The sequence below is a fragment of the Parasteatoda tepidariorum genome, chromosome 4, assembly GCF_982258835.1.
Source record: "Parasteatoda tepidariorum strain Cologne lab strain chromosome 4, Ptep-v5.0, whole genome shotgun sequence".
NCBI lineage: Eukaryota > Metazoa > Arthropoda > Arachnida > Araneae > Theridiidae > Parasteatoda > Parasteatoda tepidariorum.
Window position 1 is genome coordinate 75,597,643 of NC_141758.1, and position 17,899 is coordinate 75,615,541.

At 29.7% G+C, this 17,899-nt stretch overlaps 1 protein-coding gene across 3 annotated transcripts in view; it reads left to right on the forward strand.

Moving 5' to 3' along the window:
• The first annotated feature begins 15,260 nt into the window (after positions 1-15,260).
• LOC107436497 (cyclin-dependent kinase 1) overlaps positions 15,261-17,899 on the forward strand; it is a 35,710-nt gene continuing 33,071 nt past the window's right edge. Inside the window, exon 1 of one of the 3 annotated variants that reach the window (XM_087161374.1) lies at positions 15,261-15,615. The gene's annotated coding sequence lies outside the window, so the exon portion shown is untranslated. Of the gene's footprint in view, positions 15,674-17,899 lie in introns of all 3 variants that reach the window. The other 2 variants (XM_087161376.1, XM_087161375.1) reach the window with 2 other exon arrangements.

Consider the following 17,899-nt stretch of genomic DNA (forward strand, 5'->3'; position numbering starts at 1 on the left):
AAGAAATTTTTTTTTTGTTTTCTTTTGCAGTATTGCAGAATTACCCAATAATTATCCCTTTTTATTTAATTGTTTTATCTTTTTTGATAATAGAAAGTCACATTTCCACTTAATTTTTCTCTTCATTAAGAACCAATCCCTCCTGAGCTAATAGATTTAGATACCAGAAGTCAAAAAAGAAGTGTGCTTCCAAATGTGTCATTTGCAAAAACCTAAGATGAATAACCTTATTTCTGATAAGACGACTTATATTTCTACGTGACTAATGATTTTTTTCTTTTGAAGCAAGACAATCCATGCTGCATTCATATTGTCGTTTAAAAAATTTTTTAATGAACATACAACATAATTGAATTTTTTATTGTTATTGACTTCTGAGTATTAATACTTTTAATATATATATATATATATATATATATATATATATATATATATATATATATATATATATATATATATATATATATATATGACAATGAAAAAAATCTTATCTTATAAAGCTATTTTATTGTTGAATTCACGAGGTTAGGACCAATCAAAGAGTGCTGTCATTTTCAGAAAACCTTAGAATCAAGAAAAACAAATTTAGTTTTCTTGAAGTGCTCACGTTTTTAATAGAATTTGATGAAAAAAAATTCCCTCCTCCTTCGTATCAAATGACATACCTTCACAGTCATCTATGTGCATCTGTTTTTATATTATTCCATCAAAGCATTAAACATTTACTTGCAAAGAAATCCTTCTTTTTTTACGGTCTTTATTAAAATCATTAAATGGTATCCAAAAGTTAAATTCCTAAAAACCTTAATTTTAAAATAAGCTTTTTATGAATAATGCATAAAATAATTTTCTAGCTCATCTGTATTCTGGCTTAAATTTAATAAGACAGGTTTCATCTATACTATTAAGTACTATTAAATTTATTAGCATGTGCGAATGTTTTGTAACATAGTTTCAATGTGTGCAATGAAGTGCTGAATTAAAAATAGATATCAATAATAAAATTTTATGTATTAAAAATTTTACAAATATCTAGAAAGTTATACCTTAATAAAACTTTCAAGGTTATTTATTTTTTATTTCTTTTGCCACCTAGTATTATGGGTATATCTGTTTTTATTTTTTTATTTTAATAATTATTTTATATTTTGTACATACTTATTGTTTTATGCCTTATTATTATCTAATTCTGTGTAATTTGAGTTCAGAAAGCATGTGTAATATTGATTCTAATTTTTCTAAATTCTTTCAATATTTTTTATCTATCTTTTTAAGATTAAAAGTGGGCAAGCGACCCAGCTCAGGAGCCTTGACTCATTAATGTACACTTGTAAACCAAGAATTAATTTTTTTAAAGTATTTATTTAATTGAGATATGTTAGAAAACCTAGTTCTAGGGATCTATTTTAAGACATAAATTATATTCGCAATAGGAAATAAAATTAATTTTTCCTCTTAGTTGAAAATTTGCTATTATTTAGTGTTATTAACAAAGACAATCTGTACAAAATTTTAATTGTTTAAAATACAAAAATATTTTATTTTTCTGACTAATTGTAAATGCTCTATGTATACCAAGGAATAATTATTATCAATTAATAAGAAAAAAGAACTAAATTTATTACACCTGCAAAAGACAAATCTTTTATTTTTTTTATTTTTTGTGTCGTTCTAAAAAAGTTTATGCACTCCTATTATTCATAATGATGAAAAATATAATTGTTTTTTTTTAATTATTTTTGTTAATAAACGTTGTTTTTTTTTTGTTTCTATAGTTGTTTAAAAGTTGTCTCACTAATTAAAGAAAAAGTAGCAGTTACTTGACTTCTACTGCATAATTTACGTGTAATGTAATTATCGCATCAAATTTATTTTCACAATATTGGGATTGAAAAATAATTGAGTTTTTTCTGTCTTGTAGAGAAATATTATTGTTAAAAAAAAAAAAAAGAATTCCTGTGTTGCATAGATTAAATGTATTTCAGTTAGTTATGTCCAATATTTTATTTTCCCTACTTATATGTAAATGTGTAATATTTTTTTATCTGTATTAACTACTGTTATGAAATATTTAAATTTATTCATTTTTTTACATGTTTTCTGAAACTGTATTCTTTATTTATATGTTTATAAATTTTTAGTATTCATAATATTAAAAATGCCTGATATAGTTTAAAATTATCTTAAATATTGTATCTTTATTGTGCAAAAAAGTCTTAAAATGAAAACATGATATTATTTATCTTATATTTTGCATATTAAACTGAAATAATCATAATATTTACATGGTACAGTGCCTGATTATTTTATATAGTGTAAAAAAGGTTTGAAAACTGTCAAATATCTTTAAAAATATACATTAAATCAAAAAGCGAAACTGGACACAAACAATTTTTTTTTTAAAGTCTTCAACTGAAAGTCTATTCGCTCTTTCACCACAACAGCCCAGGGCAAGGCGGGGGGTCAACTTTAAAATATTAAATTAGAACCCCTATTTTTTATTGCAGATTCAGATTCTCCAGAAAAATGTAACCCTATATGAGTTGGTAAGTTTATGCATTACATTTTGTTTCACAGATGCTGCTGTAACCGATAAAATTAAAAAGCGTACAAACTGTTAAAAATGGTGGTAGCTCGAGACCATTAGATTAAAAATAATAATAAATAAAACTAAAAAAATGTTTCAGTGTTTTTTAAAATAAAAGAATTAATAAGAAATTAATTCAACTTGTTTATTTTTATCTTCTTAATCTGATGGATCTCTAGATTCGCCATTTTAAGCAGCTTATACCCTATTGCATTTTTCTTAGTTCCATTTGTGAAACAAAATGCATAAACCTGCATCTCAAATAGGATTACTTTTTGCTCTGATTCTGCAATAAATAATGGGAATTCATATTTAAGATTTCAAAGTTGTTCCTGCCCGCTGAGTGGTAGGGTGAAAGATCGAGTTTTGTTCCATTGGACAACTTTTAAAAGATATTGAACGTAACTATTTTTACTTTTTTGATCTGTTGCGTGCATATATATATTGCGTTTAATCAAATTTTTTACATTTTAAAAAATTACAGAATGTTTACTTCAGCTCTCATGGTTTTTTATAAATTAAAATCATTTCTTGTAGACGGTTTTATATTTATTCACATACTTAAGTTATAATTTGGATAAAATAAACTTGAAAACTCACAGCTGTTGCTTATTCAGCTGGTTAAAAAGTCATCCTGTATAAATTCTGTGATATGTATGTAATATCATAAAGTTGTGGAATATTTTTTCAAAAGCTTATAAGTTGCTGCTTGTAGTTCCAATTTTAAGTTTTTATTTCCATACTAGTTAATTAGGCATTCCTTTGTTTAGATTATTTATTAATACTTGTACCATATATATATAAGCATGATGTGGTACAAACTAGCTTGTACATAGTATGTAGACCACTGCAGCATGTGTCTAATATAGTATTACCATTTTGACTAATTTTATAAAAATTTGCTGCAAACCATAAAAAGTTTGTAATTTTCATTACATATTTAGGCTAGCAAATTGTGAGCCTAAAGCAAATATAGTTGGTTCCTAGTACATTAATCTGCATTCCACATTATTTGTAGTGTTAATTTTGCATTTATTTATTTTTATGCTTATAAGGTTTTTATGCATAGTATGCTTGATATTTATTTCATCCCCTTTAATTATTTATGTTATTTGTAATATGTTTAATATAATTGAAATCACTGTTTTCTGTTCATCATTTATGTTAAGTAATTTATTATGTTAGAGCCTCAATGACCCAGTGGTTAAGGCACTAAGCTGTCATTGTGAAGCTTATCTGGGAAGTAAAGGCGGCATGTGCACAGTACTGATTAAATTGCGGCAATCATGCCATTGGTCACCAAAGTGTGAAGACTTATCCTCCATGACCCACTTGGCCCACAATGGGCTGTTACCAGAATGCTATACTAATTTATTATGTTGTTGCAGTTTTTGAAAGTATGTACTTCACCTCCCACATGGAAATAATTTCTTGTTAAACATTGTTTTTGATAAACTAAAAAAAAAAATTCAAACGTTTTGTCGTAATTGAAGTATAATTATCATCTTACATATTGTCTTGAAGCTCAACATAAACACTGTAGTAGTTCAAAAGTGATGCTTTTACAGTTTACAATAAAATGGCAGAGAAAATAATATACAATAAAGTATAATTTTTTTTAAATACATTTTGAATTAAAACTTTTGATTTATTAAATTAAATATTTATGTAAATAAAGATTTCTTAATATTTCAAAATGTTGTCTGATACTAGTTCTTTGTGTGAAATACTAAACAAAATTTAATAGTAATTGCCTCTAAAAAGATTTCGCACCAAATTATTAAAGTATTTAGTATAATATGAAACAAAAGGCTTAATTCAAAAATATTTCTTTTATTGCAAACTGAAAATTTCTTTTATTGCAAACTTATCATAGTTTTATAGTTAAAAAAGTCAGTTAAAGTGTATGAAGGGAGGGTGCAACTTCTAAATTGTGCTCATTTCAAACCATGTCTGCCTCTTATAAAGATGCCTATTTGAAGAATTTACCAAGCCTATCTGCTGCACTACCTTCGCAGAATCCAATTTGTCTGTGACTTTAACGCACTCTGGCAGAGATTATTATTGTAAAAATTAAGCCTAATCAAAGACATATTGAGCAAAATTTGTTAATATTTAATATAATAAAGTAATTCACAAAAACTTAATGTTGTTTAAATTTAATTGGAATTTTATTCATACTTTTGCTTTGTTCATATGGTGAAGGAAAAAAATACAGATGCTTATACTAAGCTTAATAATGAAATGATAAACTTGCAGGTGATAATATTTAAAAAAAATCTTTTGATTTTAAAGGAAAATATAAACAGCATTGTAATTTATAGTGCTCTGAATTGTGCTTATTCAAAGTTTCTTCAATGAAAATTAATTACCACTCAATCACGGATACTTTGCAGACAAATAAAACTATAGCTGGCTAGAGTAATAAACATTTAGTGCCTTTCTTCCCTATCAATTATTTTTTTTAACCTTGTTCTCAGTTTTTCATGCTTACAATTTTTTTCACCATTTGCTCTTTACTATTAAAAAATATCTGTATTTGAAAATGAAAAATCCTGAAGAAGCTATGATTATTTACTTTCATGCTGGAGATTTTTTTCTACTGAGTAAAGGAGTATCATGTTTACTTCAAACAATGTCCTCTTTAATTTAATTTTTTTATGCTGCCCAGATAACAAATAGCTGTGCAACGAACTTTTACAAACAAAAAATAAGTTTGTAATTTGCTTTTCTTTGGTATTTTATTTCATTATTATTGAAAATATGCAAAAAGCATTCATTTTCAAGTTACAATTTTCTACTAATTTATATTATGGTTATACATGAAAACAATTTCGCATGCATTGACTTTTTTTTTCAAATAATAATAAAGTTGAGGGGTCAACAACAAACTTAAAGTTTGATGAATATTATTATTGTCAATGCATGTATTTTCATTTTTTAGATACATGTTATCAGATAAAAAGAACTCATGTTTAGTTAATACCTTATGTTTACTTTTAATATGTCAAACATTGGAATAATATTTATATGATAATTACTTCATAAGTAATACATTTATTTATTCATTTTAATGTTTTATTGTGTGAAAATATAACTTTTGCAACCTTATTGGTGGGTAAAATTTTTCTTAACAAAGAAAATTAAGCAAACCTGAAAATATAATAGATATTGTAAGCAAATATTTTGAAGTTAAGATATATATCATTTGCCTTTTCAAAATCTTGAATTTTTAAAAATCACAAATAACATTGCTCTTTAGTTATTATTAAAAAAAATTGTGATATGGTTTTGAAAATTTGTGTACAACTTTTCAAATTCTTCTGGGTGGCCGCACACATCTGCGCATATAGGGAACTTTGACTGTTATTAGTTACCACTTTTTACCTCTTCAATGAGCAATAAAATGCAAATTGTAATTAATTGTATAACCTTTCACATATTTATTATTTTTCTAGTACCATTTGCACCAGTTCGACTTGCCTTTATGCAGTCAAACAGTTATTTTTATAATTTGGTTTTAATATAATATAAACTATTTCTTTTTTTAATTTTTACTTGTGTAATTCAAAGTAATATTTATTGCCCTTTGAGTTTCTTACCGTCACTCAAGTTTAAATAAATAACAATGAACATTTTATGTTAAAATAACGTTTTTAAGTAAAAGAAATTAAAATATTTTTTAGTTTTAAAATTTTTATATTTTTTAAAAAATAATTATGAAGTAAGCAAATAAGAAGATAAAAACAGTTTTACCTAGTTAATTAATAAAATTTTTTCACATCTAGCTTTTATGATTAAATAATCTGTACCTGCGCTCCTCTCAATAATAAATTCAACAACCTTTAAATATTTTTTTTCTGTATTTATTAAACTGTCAAATTGTTTATGCAAATTGCATGCGAAACTTTAACCTTCAAAAATAAAGTAGAAATTTTTCGAAGTGTGCAGCTGCTGGAAAAAGTGAAGGGAAATAATCAAAAATATTACTAAATACTTATACAACTAATGTTGAAAAATGAATAATAATCATAAAAAAATTAATTTCTAAAGATATGAAACAGAAATAATGAATTATTATCATTTACTTTATTGCGAAGTTTCATTTTTTGTTAAACACTATTTTAACCTTCCGAATTTTTCTTCCAAGTTTAGGCTTCTTTTTTTTAAAAAAAATTATTTTTTTTAACACTAAAAAATCAGTTTTATCTGTTTTATTAGAGAAGAAGTGCATAGCAAGGAAATTTAGGTAAAATTGTGCCTACGGGTTCTAAACCTGTAGATTAGATACAGTTCAACTTCTATTTATGTCATTTTTAAAAAATTTTAATTTTTATATGAACTTTGATTTTAAATTGAAAAATTTGGTCTAAATAATATGAAAATGAAAAAAAAATAGTAATTTTGAGTTTAGTAAAATTTGAGAATATATGATCTTTTAGTTTTCAAGCATATTTGATACATGTAATTTGAGTAGAAAATTTTACCTCCATTTGATTAAACTTAACCTGATTTACTCTTATATAGGTAAATGTCATGTAGGTGAAACGTCTCATATCAATGTGCTCTCTTCACCCCACTACAAAACCAGTTTTCCTATGTTATTATTTAAGGAAACTGTGTGTACAGAAGAAATATTTGACCATTTGTGAAACATAAAGAGGTTTAAATGTGGCAATGAAATGTCTTTCACTTAATTTATTTTACAATTAAAACTTACTACATTTTGCATTAATTTACTAATTTTTGCCGAAAATGCTTCAGAATGAATGCATTGCATTAATTTTTTTTATAATGTTTTGCTTTTTATCCTTTTCCATAAAAAAGTGTTTTGACTGTTACATTTTTTTTTCTCATAAATAGTACTTAATTACCCAAAGTGTTGACATTAAAACAATTTATTTTTTGAAAAAATGTAACAAATTTGATTTGTAAGAAAAAAAATTGAATAATAAATTGGTAATTGTTTGCATTTTGTTTATTTGGAATGTATTTGTTAAAAAATGCTTATTGATTCAAAGTACAGATTTGAAAAAATATTAACAGTTTTTTTTAAGTAATATTTTTTACTTTACATAATTACACATTTTATAAAAGCTACCTCCCTTACTTGCTGACATTACTGTAATGAATTCATAATTTAATACTATAATTGATAAAAAGGTTTTGCAGTGTTATTAATTCAGTATTATATTTCATTATCATTTAAAAATCGTTCTGTTTTTCAAAACAACGATTCTGAGTCGCGATGCTATAGGAGACAGAGCGCCAAATGACGTGACCCATGTTCGAATTCTACTCCCAAATCACACTAACCACTTTTCTGACATAAAATATCCTCAGTAATCATGGGTTAGATTCCCCTTGTTGATGGGCTAACTATGGAACGTTTTCGTGGTTTTTCTCTCCATGTAAAGCAAATTCAGGTTGGTTTCAACAGTTAGAAAATTTTACAGCTAGGAAGGCTAGCTTGCTTCAATTCCTCCCAATGGCATGACCCATGTTCAAATCCCAGCGGTGGCTGCCTGGTTGATACAAATTCAGCTCCTAGATAGCACAGATCACAGTGCTGACGTAAAATATCTTCAGTGATCATGGGTTAGAATCTTCTTGCTGATGGGCAAACTGTGGAAAGTTTTCGCGGTTTCCTTCTTCGTGTAACACGAATGCTAGTATGTCCAAATGCTTTATCCAGGAGTTTCCTTGTCTTCTGGGTTGAGTTAAAAAATACAAGGCTACAGAGTTGAACATTGAAAGTCGTAAACTCCGAGTTGGGTCAACTGTTTACCATCGGTTATATATTTAAATTAAATGCCTTTGTTGAAAAGTAACATTTTTTATCACATGAAAAGTTGGATATATAGTGGGATATCAAAGTACTAAATTACTTCTTAAGATTCAGACATTTTTATTTCATTTAATTCAGAGCAAAAAATTCAAACTATCCACAGATATAAAAAGTTGAAAAATAAATTATTTAACTAACAAAAAGCAGGAAACGAGAGGAATTTTTTAACTCGTGCAGCTTTTAGAACATAATTCATGGATTCAAATGGAAAACTATTATACTGTGTAATTTGGAGTGGCTGCCCTTAGTATACATGTTATTAATTGTTAAAAGTCATTATTAAAGAAAAATTCCGCACATTAGGCCACAAATTAATAAAGAGAAAAGGAACAAAAAAGTTTTCAAACCCTGACTAATATAATTAAAGCTGGAAAATACAAGGAGAGAATTAAAACCATCATAAAACGCTTGTTTAGAGACAGAAAAATACACTTTTAGTTAGTTCGAAACTACCTTCAAGCTTACCTTAAAATAAACTGATTTTAGATTATTTTAATGCATCATGGGAGTCCCCTTGCCATCAGGCTAACGGTGGGAGGTCTACGTGGTTTTCCTCTCCATGTAACACAATTGCGGGTTAATTAATCAAAAAGTCCTCCATGAAGGATAGTTTGATCCATTAGTTTCTTGTCTTCTGGATTAAGCTCAGAATTACAAGGCTATGGAGTTGAACATTGATAGTCGTAAACTCTGAATTAGGTCGACTGTTTAACGCGGGTTATATATAAAATGAACGAAACTGGAAAAAATCTCGAAAAAACGCTTGAGTGTGCAATAACTTTCGGAAAAAAACTTAGTTTAAAATTATAATACAAAATTATCCTTATTAGCACATTAAGTTTCACATCTGCAATTGTATTTCAACGGACAGTAGACCGACAAGCATAGTAATTTTCAAACAAACAATCGAACTGTGGAGAGAGAAGCTATCGACAATGTCAACCTTCATCTATGAAAAGGAACCCCAACATGAAATCGAGTTAACATGTCTTATATACTAGGGAATTGTATTCTATCACCGGAATTTTATCTGTGATAGAATTCGATGCCACTAGTTGATTTATTGCTGTTTTTTGAGAAGCCAGGAGAGCTGTATTAGGATCACTGTACTTTCGGGTGCTGATCGTAAGGCTACATTAGGTTCACGGTCGTGGTCGCTTCTGTGTTGCCGTTAGCAGTCGAGTGTATACGTTGTGTGTGATCGAGATTGAGAAGCAACAGCCTGAGGAGGACAATGTCGCAAGCAGCAGGTTAACTATTCAATGTGGGACATCCATCGTAGTAGGTGTGTTCATATCATAGTGCGCGTTTCGGTCAAGGTAGGCATATTCATATCACGTTCGAAGGTCGCCAATGTGGGGTGAGAAGTATTCGACAATGTCAATATTCATCTATGAAAAGATACCCCAGCAAAAATTCGAGTAAACGTGTTTTATATGTGTAGTGGTAGATACACTACAGGTCCCGCAGTGGACTGATCGTTAAGACACGGTTCCCAGCAGATCACCGAAGTCAAGCATCACTGGCTGTGGTCAGTGTGCGGGTGGGTGACCACTTGGATCAGTCTGCATAGGGACCGAGGGTGTGCGGTATTGGTCCTCGTTAAGCTGTCCTACCGTAAAGTGCTCGACTTCGCGCGCAGGTCGTCGGGCTACCGAAGCGGTGGTGCCATCCCCTCCGCAGAGGATCAAAATTGTGATGGCATGTCTTCGGATCATCCAGCCTGTAAAAAGCCGCCCATATGGATGGTGTTTTCAATAGAAATGTAAACAATCTCGAGCTCGGGACCTACTCTAGTTCCGGTTAAAAAGTTTGTAGCTGCTTACTACATGTTATTCTGATAAGCGATGTTTTTAAACGGATAATTTTGTTTTCAATAAAAGAAATAAATTAGACAATTTCTGAGTTCAAATCTGCCGTCTTTCATAAGATATTAATGTTATTATGTAATTCTGGGGAGTTTGGAGTGAAAATGTGTTTTAGTTATTTTGTTATTTATTATTAAAAAAGGTGACATGGTTGCTAGATTTTGAATAACTCGCTTTTTTGGCAGTCTTGATTTGGCCTCTTTCCATTTGTTTATTACTGTTTGTTCGTGATGCAAGCTGTGCACCATCTTACGTTAGTGTTAACACTTTTAGTATTGTAAACACAAGTATTGTTAGCATTGTAAACATAAGTAATAAGTAATCAAATACATTGTTTGCAAGAATCTCAAGACATAATAATGCCAAATGGCCTTAAAATACAACTGAAACAGTAACCCGGAAATTTAGGCAGTCCCGAGCTTGCAGCGTTCCCTAGTGTAGAAAATACCATCCATTGTAGTTTTTTCCAACAAGTTAAACAGTTGATAATTCTCGAACAAATTATTGAATGTTAATTGTTTTTAATCCATCCTAATTCCTGTATACTTTTCAACGCACCATACAAAATTCAAGTTTTTAAGTCTCATAGTTTTTGCGCAACAAAGCAAAATATAACGTTAAGTTGAACACCAAAAACAGCGGCGGTTGTTACTATTTTTCAACAAAGAAAAATTTGCAGCCAGTGGAGCATACAGAAAGATATTCAGAGAGGGGCTTTAAAGTTGGTAGTTTTAATGGCCATAAATTTTTAATACACAACAAATTTAAATAGGAAAACTTTCAAACCGTAAACTATCAAATAAAAGTTTCGTTTGAATATATAGTTTTTATTTTTCGCTAATAAAATGTAGCAATATTCACAATAATACTGTATTTAATAGTTATAGCTTTGTATATATTCGTAGTCATGATAATCTCATATTCGATGCACCTATGTGTAATAAATCAATTGTTGACGAACTTTTCTTCATACTACAATAATAATTTTTTTATAAAGTTTATGATATTTTTATTTAAAAGATAATTATATAAAGTTAGAAAATTTAAAATCCGGGATCAGAAAAAAATGTGAACAATTAATTATTATTATTTATTGCTGCAACTATAGTATTAAAATGTTTTATTAATAGAATTTAATACATTTAAAAGCCTTGAAATTGAAATGCCGTTTGGACGAATAAGAATAAACATATTTATATTTAACATCATCTACTAACTAATTTTGTTGCGAACTCACTAACTACCGTATTTAACTAAAAGTAAGATATCAGGGACTCATTACCAGTGACGGTGAAATATAATATTTCTTCAATTTAACATTATGCTAGCCTGCATATTTGTTTCAAGCCCGATTTATTTCTGCACTTAAACTGAGTTAAGCTAGCCTGAGGGATATTTAATTTTTCTAGTGGTTCCCCCTTTGACTTTCTTTAATTTTTTAAACATTTTGTAAAAAATGCTGCTTCCATGACAGCGAAATTTTCTAATCGATATTTACATTTTTTCGTCAAGTAATATTTTGCGTTTCAATTTTTTCCATCAAAGTAATTTCGTATTTTTGACACTGTGCCAGAACACTGGAAAGAGCTGATTGTTTACAATCCACTCCATAAAAATTTTCAAACTGCAGAAAAAGAACACGATCTAAATTGATATCCCCGTTCTCAAATTATTAGAGAACTCGCATCCAGACATTTCTTTTATATATGATTGTTGTTGTTGTTGTTGTTGTTAATTTACGTCGCACTAGAGCTGCACAATGGGCTATTGGCGATGGTCTGGGAAACATCCCGGAGGATGATCCGAAGACATGCCATCACAATTTTGATCCTCTGCGGAGGGGATGGCACCCCCGCTTCGGTAGCCCGACGACCTGCGCGCGAAGTCGAGCACTTTACGATAGCACAGTTTAACGAGGACCAATACCGCACACCCTCAGTCCCTACGCAGACTGATCCAAGTGGGTCACCCACCCGCACACTGACCGCAGCCAGTGATGCTTGACTTCGGTGATCTGATGAGAACCGCGTCTTAACGATCAGTCCACTGCGGGACCTTTTATACATGAAGAAAGATATAATGTTTCTATAATAATATTTGAACTTTTTATATTTTATTATTCATATCTGACCTAATTTCTTAAATTTTTGGAAATTTTTATATTGCCTTCAGACTTTTCTTAAACACTCTTTATGATTTCAGATACTGTAGATACTAATAAGTTGAAAAAGAAACAACAAGAACTGTAAAGATTTACAATTTTTTTAAGACCAGGCTTTTAAGAATAACTTTTAAAATTGTTCACATTATTTTGTTTATTATTTATTTCTCGGGGGTGAATTCCTACCTACCCTGGTGTTTTCATGACCCTTCTCGCTTATTAGGTTTGTTTTCCATGTTCTCCGTTTTATTTTTGCATCGGGCATAGTTTCAGTTTAATTTTATTATTGTGAGTGCACAATTTTGTAAGTTTTTTGTTTTTTAACAAAATGCGTAGAGAAATTAAAATTGGTGAGTCCCTTGCCGTGGTGGCTTACCGGAGAGAGTGATCTAATGAGGTGAACCGGGTTCGTATCCTAGCGATGTCTGATCGATTCGAATTCCGCATCCGGCTCGCTCCAACCACGGTGCTGACGTAAAATATCCTGAGTGGTAGATGGATCATGGGTTAGAGTCCCTTTGCCGCCAAGTTAATTGTGGGAGGTTTTCCTCTCTACGTAAAGCAAATACTGGTTAGTTCAATCAAAAAGTCCTCAACGAAGGCAAGTTTCTTCCAATACTTGATTCAAAAGTTCTATTGTCTTCTGGATTGGGTTCAAAATCACAGGGCAACGGAGTTGAGCACTAGTAGTCGCAAACCCAAAATTGGATCGGCTGTTCAACAACGGTCATAACGTAGGAAATAAAATCCTCTAATTTGACTACATCAAGATTAGAATAGCTAATGCTCTAAAATGATGTTATCTAATTCTTCTTAACTGGAAGTAAACAACATCGACAATTAATTTTGTTTATTTCAAAATTTATAACTTCCTTTTAAAAATACAATAATGTAATGGTTAGAAAACATTTATTTTTTAGTTATTATGATTTATAAGAAGCTGTGCGAGAAGTCTTTTCAGAGTGACTACAGAGAGGGGTGCAGTTGGTCGCGGGACCATAATTAATGTAGCCTTATTAGTCACGGGGCACGCTCTTGAGAATAAGCGCAAACGCTATTGTTAAATACAGTAACACTGAGTATTTTTAATTTTTGAGTTCCCTATACCTTTTAGCTTTTGATAAATCTCATCAAATGCATTTGTTATCTAAATCGATTAAAAAACTAGCAAGCTTGTAAAAGAACAAGCTTATACTCAGTGACGTACATAGGGGTATGCGCTTTATCATATTGGAACATTGTATACACTTACCACAATGAAATGAAATTAATCTTGAAAATACGAGAAATACTCTATAAGTCGTTGCTTTCGCAATAGAATTCCAAAGCACGATCACTTGGATTATTTAAAAAATAATGGACACAAATACGCAAATAAAGAGCTACAAAAGTGATTACTAAAATTCCAATTTCATGCATCATAATTTTGTAGTATTAAAAACGTTGGGATTTTTTAAAGCTATGGAAATACGCAGTGAGTGATCCTGTTCAAAACTTAGATAAGAAGAATGTTAATTTTTTTTTGTATTTTTCGAAACAAATTATAATAGTTTTTTCCCAAATTATTATTACGTCAGCTTCCAGCACAGGAGCTGCCACTGACCTCTCAGCAAGAGCTTTCAGGCTGGGGTTGAGCGGTTGTGCATATCGCTATCATATAATGTATTATTTCTGGATCGTGCGCCTTCAAATCTCGTGCGTTCCCCTGCACTGCGAGAGTTTTATTCACTCCACTGATTATACTCTTTCAATGATTAATAGTCCCACAGTGGACTGATCGTTAAGACACGGTTCCCAGTAGATCACCGAAGTCAAGCATCGCTGGCTGCGGTCAGTGTGCGGGTGGGTGACCACTTGGATCAGTCTGCGTAGGGACCGAGGGTGTGCGGTATTGGTACTCGTTAAACTGTGCTACCGTAAAGTGCTCGACTTCGCGTGCTGGTCGTTGGGCTACCGAATCGGGGGTGCCATCCCCTCTGCAGAGGATCAAAATTGTGATGGCATGTCTTTTGGATCATCCTCAAGGATGTTTCCCAGACCGTCGTCAGTAGCTCATTGTGCAGCTCTAGTGCGACGTAAATGAACTACTACAACAACAACTTCAATGATTAATAATGATACAGCATCATTATAACATTACATTATTTGTTTTATAATATTGAAATATTGGCTCAAAATTATTTAACCTGTGTTAGGCTCATTACGCATATCCTGCAGTTTTTAATCGCTTACATGTGCGTTTGGAGTGAGAATGTCTAAGGATGGTATTTTCGACACTAGGGAGCGCTGCAGGCTGTATGCCGCTCATACTTCCGGGTTACTGTTTCATGTGTACTTTAAAGCCATTTGGCTCACAACGTGATCATTGTGTTGAGATTCTTACAAACGTGGTATTTGAATACTTATTACTAAACTTCATCTTGCTCCTTAAACAATATATTAACTCTAACGCAAGATGGTGCACAGCTTGCAACACGAACAAACAGTAATAAACAAATGGAAAGAGGCCAAATCCAGACTGCCAAAAAAGCGAGTTATTCAAAATCTAGCAACCATGTCACCTTTTTTAACAATATATCTCTAAATAACTAAAGCAAACTAAATAACTAAAACTCACCAGAATTACATAATAACATTAATATCTTATGAAATACGGCAGATTTGAGTTCAGAAATTATCTAATTTATTTCTTTTATTGAAACCAAAATTATCCGTTTGAAAATATCGCCTCGCAGAATAACCTGTAGTAAGCAGCTGCAAACTTTTTTAACTGGAACTAGAGCAGGCGTACAGCTCGAGATTGTTATTGTTTACACTTCTATTGAAAACACCATCCATATTCATTGCCAGTATTTCAAGCCATTGCTAGGCAAAACTGATTGGCACAATGTATTTGAGCTGATTGTTAATTATGCAGTAAACACATATCTTTGAATCACTGCAGTAAAAATAAATATTATAATTTTTGATTTGGCATCAATATCAGCTGCAATTATTTTTCATGTTTTCGTAAACTTAACTGTAACCACCAATAAAATCAAAATGTTGAAAATCGCGGTAGCGCTTGAAATGTAAACGGTTATGAAAAGTTTGAAGTATTTATACTTTTTCAAAAACAGAATTTAATTCAGAATTAGTGTTCTTATCTTTTGTGAGTTTATTGCATATGTTTATATTTCAAATTATCAATTAAATTTAAGAATCTAAAAGTAAATACTGTTCGTATATAAATTACCAGTAACTAACGACTTATTATTTTTATTGTTTACAAATTTTAGTCTTGCTTTATAAAGAATTATGTAAATATCTAACTTTTCACAAACAAAAGCCATTATATGGGAATTCAAAAAGCTTTTTGATTTGTAACGCTTAGAGTTTATTTAACGTTATATGATATGAAAGCCATGCTCTAACGTTTCGTAATGACTAGTGCTATTGTTGTTGAAAAAAAATTTTAATGCATGCAATTTTTTTTCCCCGTTATGAACCCTTAGATTATTAACTATCAGCCTCTATTATTTTTTTTAAAATCTTAAGGCGTAAACTTTTTCGTAATTATCTTGATGTATTTTACACTTAATTACTAATATTAGTATTCTCATAATTAGTTAAGTATTTGTTTAGTTAATACATTTTTCATCGTCTTCTTAAGTTATTTACTAACGGTAATCACTTAAAAGTGTTGATCGAATTTCAAGATTCTTTAAATATGCTTTATATTGAATGAAATATTTAAAGCAATGTTTTGTAACAAATCAAAGACATTTTCCTGATCATTTGTTATTGTTTATAGTTATATTTTTCAAATTTTAATGTGAGCTTGTCGGAGTTGACAAAATATGCTAGTTTTTGACAGATTTTTCCAAACTGTCTGATTAGAAACCTAAAAAAAATTATATTGAAGTATTGATAAAAATGTTAATATTCTTATTTTAAATAGCCAGTTACTGGTCATGTGCAAATTCAAATAAGCACCAAGGAAGAATAGCAGTTAATGTCAAATTTTTATAATGTTTAATGGATTGCCATCTGTTGCATTTTTAAAATAAATAAGTTTTAACAAATTAATGTGAAAAGTCAGTTCTACTTGAGCGTTATTGCTTTTTGAGGCCTTAGACCTTACTGTGTTAAAATCCTTTCCTTTCCATATGCAAAACAGTTTTTTTTTTCAGTCCAACTACTCAGAAGTTTTCAGATTTGTTCCTAATTTTTAAATCAAATCTGATATTTTTATAAAAATCTGAATTTTCTTAAAATTGCTTTATATTTGCTTTTAAACCAGTCTCTTGTTCTGATCTCCGCAAGCGCGTTTCTGTGATTATTGTGCCGAAGTAATTTTTAGTAGCTTTTTATTGGAAAATACTATTCCAATAGCTATTGCTGATCATTTCACTAAATTGAATCTTCAACAACTATTATTATTTTTCAAAAAAATGTATGGTAGTATTTAAACACTTGCATCAAAATTATTTGTTTATGATGTAGATTATTATTTACCTGTGTTTTATAATTTAGAGAAGAATAATTATATATTAATAGGTAATGGTTGTTTTTAGATTATTATACTGGTATTCCTATTTATAAAATATTAATATTATAAATTTCCCACAAAAGGTAGTGTTTGTAGTTTTGTTTTACTAATTTACATAAGGTATTTAAACATATGTCTATTAATGCTATTATTTAATATTTAAATTTTTGACTTACTCTCGTAATTGGTGCGTATAATTTTGTTGCATATAGTATTCCTAATTTTTGATTTATAAGGTTGGCAGCTATGCTATTTTATGTATATATATTTAAGAAAATGTAATTCTCGCTTATCAAATTAAGAGTAAAGTTTGTAGTTTATGAAAACAAAGGCATGGTATTTTTTTTTCAAGAAAAGTAAACCAACAAAAAATGATTAATTGATAAATAACTTGAAAACTTTTCTATGATTTAAACTGAAAATTATGAGAAAATGAGCAGTTAAAACAGGTGCATTTTTTTTTCGTCAAAAAGGTATTTGTTTTAAAAATAGTTTTAATACTTAAAATCATTTAAAAAGTAATTAATATAATCATTAATCATAAAATAAATCATTATCAACCAGGGTTGGGTTTTTGACATGACAGTGGTAAAAACCGTGTTTTTACTGGTAAAAACTGTCAAAAACCTACTGTTTTCTTTAATTTATGGCATATAGCTGACAACATATTATTTTCACATAATTGCCTTTATAAATGATTGTAGTAAATGATTGCTATTAATTTTGCAACTATATACATGTCTTCTTATAGAAGGATATACATTCATACAGAAATATTGAAACTCTAAAAGGATTTCCCATCCTTTTTCATGTCTCATTTCTGTGTAAAATATTGAAAGCAAAATTGATAAGAAAAGTTTATTTTAAGAGGCTTTCTTTTTATGTGTACACGTGTTTCTCATAA